Source organism: Arachis stenosperma, chromosome 1 (assembly GCF_014773155.1).
Source record: "Arachis stenosperma cultivar V10309 chromosome 1, arast.V10309.gnm1.PFL2, whole genome shotgun sequence".
NCBI classification, from domain to species: domain Eukaryota; kingdom Viridiplantae; phylum Streptophyta; class Magnoliopsida; order Fabales; family Fabaceae; genus Arachis; species Arachis stenosperma.
Genome location: NC_080377.1, coordinates 9,691,142 through 9,711,017, shown reverse-complemented (window position 1 = coordinate 9,711,017; position 19,876 = coordinate 9,691,142). Strand labels below are relative to the sequence as shown.

The following is a 19,876-nucleotide window of genomic DNA, read 5'->3' as shown; positions in this document are numbered from 1 at the left end:
TGTGTTAAAAATTTTTATGCGTTTGTTTGCTTTTTACGTGAATATATATGTTTTTCTTAATTAAATTTATATAATACAAATTTTTTATTATTGTGTTCATATTTAATATTTTAATTTTATTTCACACAAAATAAAATTATTATATGTTTGTTTGCTTTTTATGTGAGTATATATATTTTTTTAATTAAATTTATATAACATAATCTTTTATCATTGTGTTCATATTTAATATTATAGTTTTGTTTTACACCAAATAAAATTTATTTAAATTTTAATATATATACATAATATATATTTAATATTATTTTTTAAGATTCTAATATATTCTTTTTTTTTGGGTTTGATGAATGAATTTTTAATTTATTTTTTATGTATTATTTATTTTAATTTTAAAGTTCAGTTACTTTTTTTGGTAAAAACATGTGGTTTTTAATATTTGTATATTATTTTTTTTATTTTAAACTTCAGCCCAATATCTAAAAGTTACAAAAATATTTAAAATTTATAATAAAAAAATAATTAACTTAATTAACAACTTACCTTTTTAAATTTAAATTATTTAAATAAAATATAATAAATAAAGAGTGCAATATTTCATACTTAATAAAGAATAATTAAGAATGAGCCTATATATATATAGCCATCTTTTAGTTTCATTACTTCTTTCTTCTCATCTCTCTCAAGTGTCAAATGTTAAAGGTACGCACTCACAAACTTTCTCTTTTCTTAGTTTTCTTCTTCTTTAATAATTTTTATTTTGTTTTTGGCTTTAAAATACTTTAAATTTCTCTCATAATTTTGTTTTTACGCATTGAAATATTAAAGAGATTAAGAATCTTTAAGAGTGAATAGAAACACACATTGGGTATGTTTAAATTTTTATGTAAAATTGGTCTTTCAAGGTTTTCATTTTTGTAGTAATTCCAAAATTTTCCCTTATTTTACTCTCTTAATCGTCCAAAAAAAGAATTGTTCACATGTTCTATCTCAACTACACTTTCTGTTTTCTGTCTAATCTCATTTACCAGATAAAGAAAATGTTTAATTCTTTCCCTCCGTCAAAGTGAAAGTTTTGCAATATTTCAAATTTTGTTATCTAATTAATGTTTTCAAGAAAAATATTTATTTATTTATTTATGGTTGTTTGAAGTTGCCATCATGCATGTGGATTCATTATTATTATTATTGTTATTAAGTTTTTCCAGTTCTTGAATTCATTATTTACTTATTTATTTTGAAGTAAAAGTCCAAGAATTGAGTTTTACACCGCTACTCACCCTTCTCATCCAAGATTGAGTTAATGTCTTTCATCTTCACAGGTTTCTTTTCTTCTTCTTCTTCTTCTTCTTTTCTTTATTAGTTAAAGTCCTTCATGTTCACCTTATGATCTTCATTTTCTCTTGATTCTTTTATTAAGTTTTTCCAGTTCTTGAATTCATTATTACTTATTTATTTGAAGTAAAAGTCCAAGAATTGAGTTTTACACCGCTACTCAACCCTTCTCATCCAAGATTTGAGTTAATGTCTTTCATCTTCACAGGTTTCTTTTCTTCTTTCTTTTCTTTTTTTCTTTTATTTAAAGTCCTTCATGTTCACCTTATGATCTTCATTTTCTTGATTCTTGAAGCTAGCTATCTAACATGCTTCGATTATCATTCACGTGTTTATAAAATTCTTGAAGAAGGAGCAAGAGTGCAGAGAGGGTAACAAAGGTAACTAGTGATGATAGTAATTCATATTATTTCCTGAATTTTATGCTTTCTTTTCTCCTTTAGTCGTTTTATTTTGTAATACTTTGACGTATGATTTCTATTTTACTACTCTCTCAATGATCTAAACAAATATTTCTTAGACGAAATATTATTTATTTATTTATTTCACTTATCATCTGTTTAATCCTTCTCATCTCTCTCAAAAGTGTTAAGCTACTTTTTCTTGATTTTCTTCAGCTTTTCTTAACATGAAATTAAAACAATAACTAGAATAAAAAATTAAAATTGTTTATTTTTAAAATTTGTAATTTTTTATAATATTATTTGTTTTATTTCATTTTATATTATGTATCAATGAAGTATTATAAATAATATTAGAAAAAATTATAAATCTAAAAAATGTATTATAACTTTAATTTGTGACACTCTTAAATAACAAGTTTTACTTTGTTTTCTAGTAATATTATTTTTATAAACACTACTAAAAAATATAATAATGACTAATTGAGGAGTTCTAGTCAATTTTTAATAAAATAAAGACTATTAACAAAATAATACATAGTAGTGAATATATAGTCAATGAAGTATATGGTAGTAAATAATACATAGTAGTAAATATATAGTAGTAAATAATACATAGTAGTAAATATATAGTTCTAGTTATTTTTACAAAGATTAAATTTTTTAATCAATGTAGATTTTAACATGAAATAAAAAAAAGTAGAACAAAAAATTAAAGTTGTTTTATTTTTTATATTTGCAATTTTTTTTGCAATATTATTTCCTTTATTTCATTATATATTATATGCCAATGAAGTATAACAAATAAAATTGCAAGAAATTACAAATCTAGAAAATCTATTATAATTTTAATTTGTGATTCTCCTTAATAATTAAAAAAATGTTAAAAATTTGAAGATACTCCTAGATAAAAGACAAATAACAAATAAATTTATAATATTTGTAATTTTGTTTTTGACTTTGAAGTACTTGAAATTTCTCACATATTTTTTTCTTTAGAAATCAAAATGTTATAAAAAAATAAAATCTTTTAATCAATGTAAATTTTTACATGAAAATAAAGAACAAGTAGAACAAAAAATTAAAGTTGTTTCATTTTTTATATTTGTAATTTTCTTACAATATAATTTTTTTATTTCATTATATGTTATATGCCAATGAAGTATAACAAATAATATTGCAAGAAATTGCAAACCTAGAAAATGTATTATAATTTTAATTTGTGATTCTTCTTAATAATAGAAAAAATGTTGAAAGTTTGAAGATATTTTTAGATAAAAGGCAAATAACAAATAAAGTTATAATATTTGTGATTTTGTTTTTGACTTTGAAGTACTTGAAACTTTTCACATATTTTTTTAAATATTAAAATGTTATAAAAATTAAAATTCTTTAATAAATGTAGATTTTAACATGAAATAAAAAAAATAAGTAGAACAAAAAATTAAAGTTGTTTCATTTTTTACATTTGCAATTTTCTTGCAATATTATTTCTTTTATTTCATTATATGTTATATGCCAATGAAGTATAACAAATAATATTGCAAGAAATTGCAAACCTAGAAAATGTATTATAACTTTAATTTGTGATTCTCCTTAATAATAGAAAAAATGTTGAAAATTTGAAGATACTTCTAGATAAAAGGCAAATAACAAATAAAGTTATAATATTTGTGATTTTGTTTTTGACTTTGAAGTACTTGAAATTTTTTACATATTTTTTTAAATATTTAAATGTTATAAAAATTAAAATTCTTTAATCAATGTAGATTTTAACATGAAATAAAAAAAATAAATAGAACAATAAATTAAAGTTTTTCATTTTTTATATTTGTAATTTTCTTGCAATATTATTTCTTTTATTTCATTATATGTTATATGCCAATGAAGTATAACAAATAATATTGCAAGAAATTGCAAACCTAGAAAATGTATTATAACTTTAATTTTTGATTCTCCTTAATAATAGAAAAAATGTTGAAAGTTTGAAGATACTTCTAGATGAAAGCAAATAACAAATAAAATTATAATATTTGTAATTTTGTTTTTGACTTTGAAGTACTTGAAACTTTTTACATATTTTTTTAAATATTAAAATGTTATAAAAAATAAAATTCTTTAATCAATGTAGATTTTAACATGAAATAAAAAAATAAGTAGAACAAAAAATTAAAGTTGTTTCGTTTTTTATATTTGCAATTTTCTTGCAATATTATTTCTTTTATTTCATTATATGTTATATGCCAATGAAGTATAACAAATAATATTGCAAGAAATTGCAAACCTAGAAAATGTATTATAATTTTAATTTGTGATTCTTCTTAATAATAGAAAAAATGTTGAAAGTTTGAAGATATTTTTAGATAAAAGGCAAATAACAAATAAAGTTATAATATTTGTGATTTTGTTTTTGACTTTGAAGTACTTGAAACTTTTCACATATTTTTTTAAATATTAAAATGTTATAAAAATTAAAATTCTTTAATAAATGTAGATTTTAACATGAAATAAAAAAAATAAGTAGAACAAAAAATTAAAGTTGTTTCATTTTTTACATTTGCAATTTTCTTGCAATATTATTTCTTTTATTTCATTATATGTTATATGCCAATGAAGTATAACAAATAATATTGCAAGAAATTGCAAACCTAGAAAATGTATTATAACTTTAATTTGTGATTCTCCTTAATAATAGAAAAAATGTTGAAAATTTGAAGATACTTCTAGATAAAAGGCAAATAACAAATAAAGTTATAATATTTGTGATTTTGTTTTTGACTTTGAAGTACTTGAAATTTTTTACATATTTTTTTAAATATTTAAATGTTATAAAAATTAAAATTCTTTAATCAATGTAGATTTTAACATGAAATAAAAAAAATAAATAGAACAATAAATTAAAGTCTTTTATTTCTTATATGTTATATGCCAATGAAGTATAACAAATAATATTGCAAGAAATTGCAAACCTAGAAAATGTATTATAACTTAATTTTTGATTCTCCTTAATAATAGAAAAAATGTTGAAGTTTGAAGATACTTCTAGATGAAAGCAAATAACAAATAAATTATAATATTTGTAATTTTGTTTTTGACTTTGAAGTACTTGAAACTTTTTACATATTTTTTTAAATATTAAAATGTTATAAAAAATAAAATTCTTTAATCAATGTAGATTTTAACATGAAATAAAAAAATAAGTAGAACAAAAAATTAAAGTTGTTTCGTTTTTTATATTTGCAATTTTCTTGCAATATTATTTCTTTTATTTCATTATATGTTATATGCCAATGAAGTATAACAAATAATATTGCAAGAAATTGCAAACCTAGAAAATGTATATAACTTTAATTTGTGATTCTCCTTAATTATAGAAAAAATGTTGAAAGTTTGAAGATATTTCTAGATGAAAGGCAAATAACAAATAAAATTATAATATTTGTGATTTTGTTTTTGACTTTGAAGTACTTGAAACTTTTTACATATTTTTTTAAATGTTAAAATGTTATAAAAAATAAAATTCTTTAATCAATGTAGATTTTAACATGAAATAAAAAAACAAGTAGAACAAAAAATTAAAGTTGTTTCATTTTTTATATTTGCAATTTTCTTGCAATATTATTTCTTTTATTTCATTATATGTTATATGCCAATGAAGTATAACAAATAATATTGCAAGAAATTGCAAACCTAGAAAATGTATATAACTTTAATTTGTGATTCTCCTTAATTATAGAAAAAATGTTGAAAGTTTGAAGATATTTCTAGATGAAAGGCAAATAACAAATAAAATTATAATATTTGTGATTTTGTTTTTGACTTTGAAGTACTTGAAACTTTTTACATATTTTTTTAAATATTAAAATGTTATAAAAAATAAAATTCTTTAATCAATGTAGATTTTAACATGAAATAAAAAAACAAGTAGAACAAAAAATTAAAGTTGTTTCATTTTTTATATTTGCAATTTTCTTGCAATATTATTTCTTTTATTTCATTATATGTTATATGCCAATGAAGTATAACAAATAATATTGCAAGAAATTGCAAACCTAGAAAATATATATAACTTTAATTTGTGATTCTCCTTGATAATAGAAAAAATGTTGAAAGTTTGAAGATACTTCTAGATGAAAGACAAATAACAAATAAAATTATAATATTTGTAATTTTGTTTTTGACTTTGAAGTACTTGAAACTTTTTACATATTTTTTTAAATATTAAAATGTTATAAATTCTTCTTAATAATAAAAAAATGTTAAAAGTTTGAAGATACTTCTAGATAATAGACAAATAACAAATAAAGTTACAATATTTGTAATTTTGTTTTTGACTTTGAAGTACTTGAAATTTCTTATATATTTTTTTAAAATATTAAAATGTTATAAAGATTAAAATTCTTTAATCAATGTAGATTTTAACATGAAATAAAAAACAAGTAGAACAAAAAATTAAAGTTGTTTTATTTTTTATATTTGCAATTTTCTTGCAATATTATTTCTTTTATTTCATTATACGTTATATGCTAATGAAGTATAACAAATAATATTGCAAGAAATTTCAAACCTAGAAAATGTATTATAACTTTAATTTGTGATTCTTCTTAATAATAAAAAAATGTTGAAAGTTTGAAGATTCTTTTAGATGAAAGACAAATAACAAATAAAGTTATAATATTTGTTATTTTGTTTTTGACTTTGAAGTACTTGAAATTTCTCAAATATTTTTTTTAAATATTAAAATGTTATAAAGATTAAAATTCTTTAATCAATGTAAATTTTAACATGAATAAAAAAATAAGAAGAACAAAAAATTAAAGTTGTTTTATTTTTTATATTTGTAATTTTCTTGCAATATTATTTCGTTTATTTCATTGTATGTTATATATGCCAATGAAGTATAACAAATAATATTGTAAGAAATTGCAAATCTAGAAAATGTATTATAACTTTAATTTGTGATTCTTCTTAATAATAAAAAAAATATTGAAAGTTTGAAAATATTTTTAGATAAAAGGTAAATAACAAATAAAGTTATAATATTTTTTATTTTGTTTTTGACTTTAAAGTACTTGAAATTTTTTATATATTTTTTAAATATTAAAATATTATAAAAATTAAAATTCTTTAATCAATGTAGATTTTAACATAAAATAAAAAAATAAGTAGAACAAAAAATTAAAGTTGTTTCATTTTTTATATTTGTAATTTTCTTGCAATATTATTTCTTTTATTTTATTATATGTTTTATACCAATGAAATATAACAAATACTATTACAAGAAATTGCAAACCTAGAAAATGTATTATAACTTTAATTTCTGATTCTCCTTAATAATAGAAAAAATGTTAAAAATTTGAAGATACTTCTAGATGAAAGGCAAATAACAAATAAAATTTTAATATTTGTGATTTTGTTTTTGACTCTGAAGTACTTGAAACTTTTTACATATTTTTTTTAAATATTAAAATGTTATAAATTCTTCTTAATAATAAAAAAAATGTTGAAAGTTTGAAGATACTTCTAGATAAAAGACAAATAACAAATAAAGTTATAATATTTGTGATTTTGTTTGTGACTTTGAAGTACTTGAAATTTTTTACATATTTTTTTAATTATTAATAAGTTATAAATTAAAATTCTTTAATCAATGCAGATTTTAACATGAAATAAAAAAACAAGTAGAACAAAAAATTAAAGTTGTTTCATTTTTTATATTTGCAATTTTCTTGCAATATTATTTCTTTTATTTCATTATATGTTATATGCTAATGAAGTATAACAAATAATATTGCAAGAACTTTCAAATCTAGAAAATGTATTATAACTTTAATTTGTGATTCTTTTTAATAATAAAAAAAATATTGAAAGTTTGAAGATATTTTTAGATAAAATTTAAAAAAAAATAACAAATAAAGTTATAATATTTGTTATTTTGTTTTTGACTTTGAAGTACTTGAAATTTCTCAAATATTTTTTTTAAAATATTAAAATGTTATAAAGATTAAAATTCTTTAATCAATGTAAATTTTAACATGTAATAAAAAAATAAATAGAACAAAAAATTAAAGTTGTTTTATTTTTTTATATTTGTAATTTTCTTGCAATATTATTTCTTTTATTTCATTATATGTTATATGCCAATTAAGTATAATAAATAATATTGCAAGAAATTGCAAATCTAGAAAATGTATTATAACTTTAATTTGTGATTCTTCTTAATAATAGAAAAAACATTGAAAGTTTGGAGATATTTCTAGATAAAAGACAAATAACAAATAAAATTTTAATATTTATGATTTTGTTTTTGATTTTAAAGTACTTGAAATTTTTCACATTTTTTTTAAATATTAAAATGTTATAAAAATTAAAATTCTTTAATCAATGTAGATTTTAACATGAAATAAAAAAACAAGTAGAACAAGAAATTAAAGTTGTTTCATTTTTTGTATTTGTAATTTTCTTGCAATATTATTTCTTTTATTTTATTATTTGTTATATACTAATGAAGTATAACAAATAATATTGTAAGAAATTGAAAATCTAGAAAATGTATTATAACTTTAATTTGTAATTCTTCTTAATAATAAAAAAATGTTAAAAGTGTAAGACCCCGGATTTTAAAAAATTATTAATATGTTATTTATGAGCTATTGTATTTATTTTAAGATTATATTTTTAGAGATTTTTATATATAGGTCGAGTAAATTATTATTTATTATATAGAGTTCTTATAATTAAAAAAATAATAAATATTTTATATACCTTAATTTTAATATTTAGATTTTTGACTTTATTTTATAAATAAAAGAGAATTAATTTACTTATCTCTAATTCTTATTAAATTAGTATTCAAATAGAAAATAATTTACAGCTTGTAATTGAAAAACTTGTAATTGAAAAGTATGTTAAAGATAGAAATTCTATACTTAATTTGTTTTTTTTAATTATTATTTTATCTTTCTAATTATTTTATGAAATTATACTAGTAACCCTTTTTTTAATGAAAATACCCAAACTACCCCCAAACCTTAACACTACATTCATCTCTCTCACCCAACCCCTTCAACCTCGGTCACACACACTCAACACACACAAATTGAACCTAACCTAGAAGCAGCTAAGAAAGAAAGAAAAGAAGAAAGAAAGGGGAAGAGAGGAGGGGGATCCGTGAGAGGGAGAGCACCGGGTAAGAGGGAGGAGCCGTCGCACCACCGCCGCGCTGCTCAGGACGCCACCTTGCCACCGCGACCAGTCGCCGTCGCGCCGCCGTGCTGCACAGAGGAGGGAGAAAGTGCAAAGAACAGAGGGAAGAGAGAGGAAGAACACGCGCCAGGGAGCTCAGTTGCGGGGAGAGGAGACGTGTGGCTAACCCGTCGTCGCCGGTCCGTATAGCTCGACCAGCCGCCGCCGTCGTCTCTGTCCCAAACCGTCGCCAGATCCGCCGCTGTCACCGGGAAAGGGAGCCGATGCAAAGAGAGCCGCGCGTGGAGGAGAGAGAGAGAGATCCGAGACTGAGCTGGTTCTCCTCACTGCCGATCTGTCCAGCCGCCGTCGTACCCTCCGTCGCCGCCGAGAAACGCCACCTCCTTTACCTACGACCACCGTCGGTAAGGGTTTGAGTATTGGATTTTGTTTCTTTCAAGTTTTGGAAACGTTACAAGCACTGCTTGTTGGTTTCAGTTGCTGCCGCCGCAAACCGGTCGCCGCTGCCACCGCAAATCCGTCGCCGCTGCCGCGTGAGGTGGATGCTGAGGCCGCCAAACTAGTTCAGAGATCGCCGCTATTTCGTCTTCGTATTGCAGTAAGTATTTCTGTTTCGGAGACCCCGCGTTAGTGTTTCGTTACATGTATTAAAGTATTTGCAACATTGATATTTTTAGGGATTAGAAATCGAGTGTTGCATGTCGCGATTGAGGCTGTTCTGCTATTGAGAAAGCAAGCGGAGCTGATGTTTCGGTTGCGGTTGAATTCAGGCTGAGCGAAAAGAGTTTAGTTGACACGTTTGGGTTATGGTTTTGCTTATTGAGGTAGGAATTTTTCTTAAAATCTATTTTACATTACAGAGTTGTTATAAATAGATATTAAAGTGAGAAACATATGTCTGTGATTATGATTGTCTTATAAATGTGGTTGTTTGCTGGAATGAACGACTGATTACTTGATTGCTTGAGTAGATTGTGATTGCTGAAAAGAAATTAGTTTGAAAGGTTATTCAATTGATTATTATGAAAAATGGCTTTCTTGGTTTTGAAGCTGTTTTTGATAATGTAAACGAATCGGCTTGGAAATGATTTGAAATATGAAACTGAATTAATTTTGGAAATGGTTTAATATTGAGTTAGTCTGATTTTATAAATAATTTAGTATTTGAGCTGGTTTGATTTTAAAAGAGATTTATTATTGGCATTGATTCGCGTTGAAAACAATTTGACATTGGAACTGGTTGAATTTTGGAAAATGAATGAGATTTGGAAATGGTTGAGAAAAAGGTTTGAGAAATGTTTGGATGGGACCCGAAAAAGGTGGCAAAGTCCAAATTTCAGGGGAGATGTTGCCGAATTTTCATAAAAATTTAGATTCTGTTTTAAAATGTGATTTAGAAAAGGATTGGGATTTGAGAGGTTCTATGAATTGATTCTTAATTTATTAAGAAATTGGTGTTTCGAGTTTGAGCTGTTTAATAAAAATGTATGTTTCCCGATTGATTTAAATATGAAGGGGCCTATGTTTTGAAGTTTGATTAAAGAAGTACTTTTGAAAGAGTTTTAGTGGATTTTAAAAGAAGTTAAACTTTGATTAATTAGGTTCGTTTTGCTTTTGAAAAATTCTTTAAATTTTGACTTAACAAGACTAAACAACTCCGAGCTTTGAAAAGGTTTCCGATTTACAAACGAAATGAAATTGGCTTGAAGCATAAATAAGTTGGTTTTGGAAGTGGCTCATAACTTTTGGCCTACATGCCTTGGTTTTGGTTTTTAAGTCTCCATTTCAAATGATTTCAATTTGAGTAATTATGATTCCGAGGATTTCTAAAGAGTTTGAGAAGTGAGGCAGGTTATTCTTCCCTAAAGTCTTGTGACTTCTCAAAGAAAGTTCCGTTTTAAGGTGATGATTGAAAGTCTCTTGGAAGTTTTGTAAAATGTTATATTAAACGACTAAGATTTGAAAAGGAATTGATTTTGAGGAAAGTTATGAGATTGAAGAGACTTGAGAAATAAAAAGTGACTTATGGCTTGAATAATGATTGGTTTGATATGAATTGTTAATGAAATGCGGAAATGATGATGGATGAATAATTATGAATAAACATATGTGGCTTCCGCACGTTTATCTGAGATACGAGTTCCCTGGGTAAAGAATCGTGGCTTGCCACCACGTGTTCCAGGTTGGATCTCGATACTCTGTTGACCCTACGTCGTAAGGGTGACCGGGCACGTATAAATTCCCGGGTATGGATAGCCCCCAGTGAGTGATTTGAATGATGTATGAATGTAAATCTATGCATAGACTCATGGGGATGCGCGACGGGGGACAGTCTAAGGACAATTCAGACTTGTCGGGTTGACTGGATAACCGACAGATGAGCCTCATTAGCCATAGGACAGGCATGCATCATATGCATTTGTATACTTTGTTTGGGTTTGAACTTGTTTGGGTTTGCCTAATTGCTAAACTGTTCTTAACTGCTACTTGAACTATTTGCTGTAATTGCTACCTACTTGTGTTTTTCTTGTCTGTCTTGCCTGTGTTTGTCTTGACGTGCTACATTTGAGAATGAACTTTGGTGCTGAATTAATGATTGTGTTATTGATTACGTGGTTGGTTTCTGATTGAGATTTTCTTTTAAGAAAGGAAAGGTTTCGGATTTCTGAAAGATTAAATATTGTTTCTTTAAAAAAAGTTTTGAACGTTTACTTGTTGGTTTTTAAAAGATTCATAAGGCAATGATAATCACTGAGTTTGAAAACAGTTTTCTTATTAAATATCTTCTTATGACAACTTTGAAACTCCGTGGTGAGACCGTGTGGTTAGGTTCTCACCCCCTACAGCTTTACCTTTTCAGGAACCGGAAGAAGAAGCATTAAGAGGAGTTATACTGCGTTTGATTTATATGTTGTTGAATTAAATAGATTATTTTCTTCCTTCGCCTTTGTTATTACAATTTTGTAAGAGGGATAGGAGTTGTATGTTTTATATATATTATATTATAAGATATTATGTAAAAACTCTTGTATTTGAATCTGTGTGGTTGTTTTTTTTTATGAAGTTTTTATTTTTGGTTTTAAAAGAAATCAGCGATACAGTGTTGAGTCACATGCTTCTATTTTAATATTAAGTATATAAAGTAGTTATAATACTTCTTGCAATCAGAGTGGCGCATCCGGAAGCGTGACTCTCTGGTAGTGAAGGTGTTACATCCGGAAGCGTGACTCTCTGGTAGTGAAGGTGTTACAGAAAGTTTGGAGATACTTTTAGATGAAAGACAAATAACAAAAAAAGTTATAATATTTGTGATTTTGTTTTTGACTTTGAAGTACTTGAAATTTCTCACATATTTTTTTTTAATATTAAAATGTTATAAAGATTAAAATTCTTTAATCAATTTAGATTTTAACATGAAATAAAAAAATAAGTAGAACAAAAAATGAAAGTTGTTTTATATTTTATATTTGCAATTTTCTTACAATATTATTTTTTTTATTTCATTATATGTTATATGCCAATGAAGTATAACAAATAATATGTAAGAAATTGCAAATCTAGAAAATATATTATAACTTTAATTTGTGATTCTTCTTAATAATAGAAAAAATATTGAAAGTTTGAAGATACTTCTAGATGAAAGGCAAATAACAAATAAAATTATAATATTTATGATTTTGGTTTTGACTTTGAAGTATTTAAAATTTTTCACATATTGTTTTTAAATATTAAAATGTTATAAAAAATAAAATTCTTTAATCAATGTAGATTTTAACATGAAATAAAAAAACAAGTAAAACAAAAAATTAAAGTTTTTCATTTTTTATATTTGCAATATTATTTCTTTTATTTCATTATATGTTATATGTCAATGAAGTATAACAAATAATATTGCAAGAAATTATAAATCTAAAAAATGTATTATAACTTTAATTTGTGATTCTTCTTAATAATAGAAAAAATGTTGAAAGTTTGAAGATACTTTTAGATGAAAGGCAAATAACAAATAAAATTATAATATTTGTGATTTTGTTTTTGACTTTGAAGTACTTGAAATGTTTTACATATTTTTTTTAAATATTAAAATTTTATAAAAATTAAAATTCTTTAATCAATGTAGATTTTAACATGAAATAAAAAATAAGTAGAACAAAAAATTAAAGTTGTTTCATTTTTTATATTTGCAATTTTCTTGCAATATTATTTCTTTTATTTCATTATATGTTATATGCCAATGAAGTATAACAAATAATATTGCAAGAAATTGCAAACTTAAAAAATATATTATAACTTTAATTTGTGATTCTCCTTAATAATAAAAAAAATGTTGAAAGTTTGAAGATATTTTTAAATAAAAGACAAATAACAAAAAAAGTTATAATATTTGTAATTTTATTTTTGACTTTGAAGTACTTAAAATTTCTCACATATTTTTTTAAATATTAAAATGTTATAAATATTAAAATTCTTTAATCAATGTAGATTTTAACTTGAAATTAAAAAATAAATAGAATAAAAAATTAAAGTTGTTTCATTTTTTAGATTTGCAAATTTCTTGTAATATTATTTCTTTTATTTCATTATATGTTATATGTCAATGAAGTATAACAAATAATATTACAAGAAATTACAAACCTAGAAAATGTATTATAACTTTAATTTGAGATTCTCTTTAATAATAAAAAAATATTGAAAATTTGCATATACTTCTAGATAAAAGACAAATAACAAATAAAATTATAATATTTGTGATTTTGTTTTTGACTTTGAAGTACTTAAAATTTTTTACTTATTTTTTTTAGATATTAAAATGTTATAAAGATTAAAATTCATTAATCAATGTAGATTTTAACATGAAATTAAAAAATAAGAAGAACAAAAAATTAAAGTTGTTTCATTTTTTAGATTTGCAATTGTTTTGTAATATTATTTATTTTATTTCATTATATGTCAATGAAGTATAACAAATAATATTACACGAAATTACAAACGTAGAAAATGTATTATAACTTTAATTTGTGACTCTCCTTAATAATAGAAAAAATATTGAAAGTTTGAAGATATTTCTAGATGAAAGACAAATAACAAATAAAGTTATAATATTTGTAATTTTATTTTTGACTTTAAAGTACTTAAATTTTCACATATTTTTTTAAAATATTAAAATGTTACAAAGATTAAATTTGTCTAATCAATGTAGATTTGGACATGAAATTAATAATTAAATAGAATAAAAAATTAAAGTATTTCATTTTTTAGATTTGCAATTTTCTTGTAATATTATTTGTTTAATTTCATTATATATATATGTCAATGAAGTATAACAAATAATATTACAAGAATTTGCAAACCTAGAAAATGTATTATAACTTTAATTTGTGATTTTCTTTAATAATAGAAAAAATGTAGAAAGTTTGAAAATACTTCTAGATAAAAGGCAAATAACAAATAAAGTTATAAAGATGGGTCCCCCTACTAAGCCTTTCAAGATGGAAAGGGGACTACAACAAGGAGACCCTTTATTGCCATTTTTATTTGTGCTAGTTGTTGATTTGCTACATATGATGATTAGGGAGGCAGTGAGGAATGGCCGCATCTATCCACTTTTGGTTGGAAGGGATAACATTGAGTTGTCGCACTTACAGTTTGCAAATGATACCATTCTCTTCTGTCCTACTGAAGAAGAGACTATCAGGAACTACAAGCAATTGTTACGTTGCTTTGAGCTGATGTCGGGGTTGAGTATCAATTTTGAGAAGTCTAGCTTCATTCCGGTTAATAGTGATCTGCATTGGGCGCGTAAGATGTGTCAGTTGCTGGGATGCAAAGAGGAGTCTCTACCAGTCCGATATCTTGGCATTTCTCTTGAAGCAAATCCGAGGCTTGTGAAGACTTGGAAACTGGTGATTGATAAGGTGGAAAACAAGTTAAGTCTGTGGAAAGCAAAGACCCTAAACAAAGCGGGTAAGTTAGTTTTATTAAGTCTGTTCTGAATAGTTTGCCTATCTAATATCTTAGCCTATACAAGATGCCGAAGGCCGTAGCGGAAAAGTTGATCTCACTCTAAAGGCACTTCTTGTGGAGTAAAGAGAATGGGAGAAATGGGATACCACTAGTAAAATGGGAAGTGGTGATGGTTCCAAAAAAAGCAGGTGGTTTGGAAATTAGAGACGCAGTAATTCGGAATACAGCTTTGCTCTTTAAGTGGTGGTGGAGGTTCTCGAAAGAGGATTGTCCCCTGTGGAAGAAAGTCGTCTGCTCTTGTAATAACTTGAATCCGAATGAGATGATGTGTGGTCAGCTTGTACCTACTGTAACACCCTAACTACCAAAGCTCACGCTTCCGACTGCGCAACTCTGATAGCTCGGACATTACGACGACACTTATACTATTTAATACTAAAATATGAGCCTATTTAAAACTTTAAACCGCAATATCGCTCCCAAAAATACTTTTGCTATACAACGAACATCCGTACATACCAAACAACTTACAAAAACTCATAAGGAGTACATCCATATATATACATACATATATATAAATAATATTACAAGCATTAACCAATACAATTCCTATCCCTCTTACAGAATATATCAAGATAAAGGCGAGGGTACAATAAACCATAACTGAAATAATACAGAGCATCAAAACAACAATTAAATACACCCTTTGTGACTTCAGCGCCCATATCCTGAAAGGGGAAAAATATATAGGGGTTGAGAACATCATCCTCGAAATGGTTCTCAGTAGAGGGTTTTTGGGAATTACTGTAATATGATACATGAAGATAAACCGTACCAGTGATTAATAACCAACTTATGCCTCTTTTCAAAAACAACGGTTTACAATAAAAGAGAAATCTGAAATCTTTTTCTGAAAGAGGAAACTGTTCATTTAAAACAACATTCAAAAGCCTTTCAAAAGGTTTATCTATGCTGAACCAAAATAGCCTTTCATACTTTTTCAAACCAGAAACACAAAACCAAAATCAACCATCGGTTCATCTCATTTCAACCATGGCCCTAGTCCCAAACAATCCAACCATCAATCAATCACCACAATCCAATAGAGTCCCAGTTGCAAACACAGATAGAAAGTTCAAGTACAAACAAATAATTACAGCAAGTAAAACAATTAGCAGTTAATCACAAAGGCAAACCAAGAACAATATGCACACCCAAACAATGTCACATAGATGCATATGATGCATGCCTGTCCTAGTGGCTGATGATATCATCCGTCGGTTACCAAGCCAACCCGATGTGTCCGATAGCTAACCCGGACACAGTCTCTCTGTTGCGCATTAATATCATTAGAGGGTATCTGCGCCCTGTCGCCATTAGAGGGTATCTGCGCCCTGTCGCCATTAGAGGGTATCGGTGCCCTGTCACCCTTACAACTAGAGAGAAAACACAAGCATACTCGCTTACGACATTCATCTCAGCCATTCGGCTTAAATTCACAATTCATTCAATTGCATACATGCATTTATATTCAACCATGGATCACCATCCATCTCAGCCATCCGGCTCACGGTCCAATCCAGAACCAACCAACTTATCAATAAATACAGCCCTTCGGCTTAAATTCATAATTCATAGCCAGCCATACGGCTTATAACTCATTCGGCAATCAGCCATAATTCAATACCATACACAGCCATTCAGGCTCATAACAAATAGCACTTCCACCATTCAACATCATCAAAGTTTATAAAATCGGCACTTAAGCCACAAATCACTTTTTCTCAATTCATTTCACTTTGAAATCAAATTTTAACTCTTTTCAGCCTTGGTTTTAAAGATCTCACTTCTCAAATCATCTCAGGCTCATAAGCCAAATTTACTCAAAGTGAGTTCCCTTTTTAAAACAAAGCCACTCTCGGCATTCTCTTTCCAAAACTTCCAAAACCATGGTAAGTTAAGAATTTATTTCAAAGTATTCAAAATCACCCATCCAACAATGGGATTTTATAACAAAAGTTTCTCGGCAGAGTCCCAAGTCTTTAGGGAAGGTCAATCTATATCAATTCTTTAAAATTCAATAAAACTCTTAAAATCATAGATTCTCGGCTCAAGTAAATAAAACTGAATTTATTATGAAACCGAACCATACAAAATCAAAAGTTCTAACCCGGTCCAAAAACCAACTCATTTGAAACGAAACCGGTTCATTTGAATCAAACCGCTTTCAGATTTCTTTTTGGAACCCATTTTTCTAACTCTTCCAAAATGCCTCAAGCTTAATTACTCAATCAAAAGTCTGGTTTCCTTTAAAACCACTAAAAGCTCCTTTTTATATTGAAATCAATATTAGAGCACCATTCTTTCCTTCAGTGATTCAAATGGTAAAAATAGTTCATTTCTAAATAAGCCGAACTCAACGCATAAAGTTCATTAAATAAATTAAGTTTGAAAACATAAATATTCTCTTAATAAATCAAATAATACAATTTCTCAAATCCAACCCTTTTTAAATAACTTTTCAAACAAGACTAGGATTTTTGTAGAAATTTCAGCAGCACCTCCCCTAAAACTTGGACTTTTGCCACCCGGTTCGGGTCCCAACTAAACCGTTTCTCATTCCTTTTCAACAGCTCAAAACTAGAAATCAATTCAAAGCAAGCTAAATCCAACATCGCCTTAGTGGCATATCTCAGGGAAACCATTTCAAAAATCAACTCAATATCAACCGATTTAACTCATTTCCAAAACTTTAAAGAAACGGCTCAATAACAAATCATTTATCCAAAACCAAGTCATTTAAAGTAAACCAGGCTGAATTCAAAAGTGTGTTCGACTTCTCAAATCACCAAAATAATTAAATCAAATCAAATCAATCCTCAACGGATTAAACTCAGATTTCAAATCTTTAAAGAATCAACTTCAAACATTACAGTTCACAAATTCACACAACAATTCAGCCAAACTAACATCTATAATCATTCGAGTCAATCAAATAATTCATAAGGCAGGTACAATCACCAAATACACAATATCTCACATCAGTATCCATATGTAATAATTCCAATACATAAAACATAGTTTTTGGAAAGCGCCCCTACCTCAAAACGTAATTCCATAATGCAAGCACCTCATAAGTTCTTTTCGCCTCAACTTAAAATCAAAGGCAGCTTCAAAGCACAGCCCCACACATATTTGCAGCAGCATAATCAGCTCTAATTTACAACAAGAAACCTCAGTTACTAAACTCTAGGAACATTAATAACGTATAGGCTTTAATACACGTACGGGACACTAACGGAGGGCTTTCGAAACATAATTTCTTACCGGAATTTCAACACTAAGCAGCTGCGATTTCGAACCGGCCCGGCAGCAGCTCCGGCGGTGGCCAGAAGCTCCGGTGGGTCATCTATAAAAACCGCGCAGCATCAAAACCTTCTCGAAACTCAAAATGACCGAAACCACAAATTTAAAACCCTTACTGGCAGAGTTTTCGGGCGACGGCAGCGAGGTTTTTCGGCAGCCAGGCACGGCGGCGCGACTCAACACAGAACCAGGCAGGGCGGCGGCAGCCTCCAGCAACTCCGGTGAGCTTCCTCAACGACGGTGATGGCCGGAGCTTCGGTAGTGCTAACCGAGGCTTGTCAGCGGCAGGAACGGCGGCGTTAGCTTCGCGCAGCACGGATCAGCGGCGGTCCTTGGGCAGCGACGAGCGCAACGGGACGCACGGCCTCCATCTCCCCGCAGCTCTCTCCCGTCTCGTGAACGTGTCCCTCTCAGGATTCAGTTGCTGCAATGCTTCCTCTTTGGCCGCGACTCACGATGGCGATAGCAGCGCCGTTGGAAGAGATGGAAGCAGTGGTGGCGACAAGGACGGCGCAACGAGCAGCGGCTCCGAAATCTCCAGCGACGGAATAGGGTGATGGGTGGCAGAACCGCGACTGGTTATGGATGAACGGGGCAGCTTCGATGGCGGCGCTCCTCACTCGCGGTAGTCCGGCGGTCACGGCGGCAGTACCCAGCCGGCGGCGCTAAGCTCTTCCCCCTCTCCTTCTCTCCTTCTGGTCCAGTCTCCATTTCTGTTCATGCTTCTATGTGTGTGGCATTGTTGAGAGGGTGAGAGGGAAATAGGTAGGGGTGTGGCTGCTGGATTTGGGGGAAGGGGATTTTTTTTTGGCAGCTAGGTCAATAGGTTGGTGGGGTGTGTGTGTGTAAATTTGGGTTAGGGGCAATATAGTAATTTCATATAAATTTGGGAATAATATGGTAATTGAAACCCAAATTAAATCCAACACTAATTGTATATAGAAAATACTATTTGATCATCCATTTTTGCAAATTACTTTTAATAAAATGCCCAAATCAAATAATTAGAAATAATATACTTAATTTCTTCATTTTCCAAGATAGCAGTATTAATATTTAAAATATTACTTATCTAATCCAAATCATATAAAATCCTTATTATTTCATAACTAGCAACTTTATAATTTAAATATAGAAAATAATCCAATAATTATAAAATTGGATAATAATCATAACTCATCTCAAATCCAATAAATCAAAACTTGCCTTAATTACCTTTAATAAAATAATTTCTGAAATTAAGGCTATAAATAACCATATGATTTGAGACTTGATCATAAAAAGACTTTTCAAAGGTTCTGGGTCTTACATTCTACCCACCTTATAAAATTTTTTGTCTTCGAAAATTGATACAAAACGAAAGAAATCTCATAACAGTTCACCCTTGAACACATTTAAGGAAGAAGCAAAAATATCTCAACATATAAACATATATACGGTTTTCAAATACTTGGATGGTCGTATGCATAAAAATACAAAGGTTGGAGTGTGATTGCAAAGCAAACGTTACAAGATAGGCTCAATACACAAGGTCATATGATCTCAAGGCTTTACAAACACTTGAGTTGCCAAAATAGGGTGCAAATCAAGATAGGCGTTCACAAAGC

The 19,876-nt window shown here is 27.6% G+C and overlaps 1 long non-coding RNA gene across 1 annotated transcript; it reads left to right on the top strand.

Annotated features, from left to right (window-relative positions):
• The first annotated feature begins 8,812 nt into the window (after positions 1-8,812).
• On the top strand, positions 8,813-12,048 carry LOC130935922 (uncharacterized). The gene is made up of 4 exons (XR_009068007.1): positions 8,813-9,343; positions 9,417-9,537; positions 9,617-9,763; positions 11,800-12,048. It is a non-coding gene; the product is annotated as an uncharacterized LOC130935922 (long non-coding RNA).
• The last annotated feature ends 7,828 nt before the right edge of the window (positions 12,049-19,876 follow it).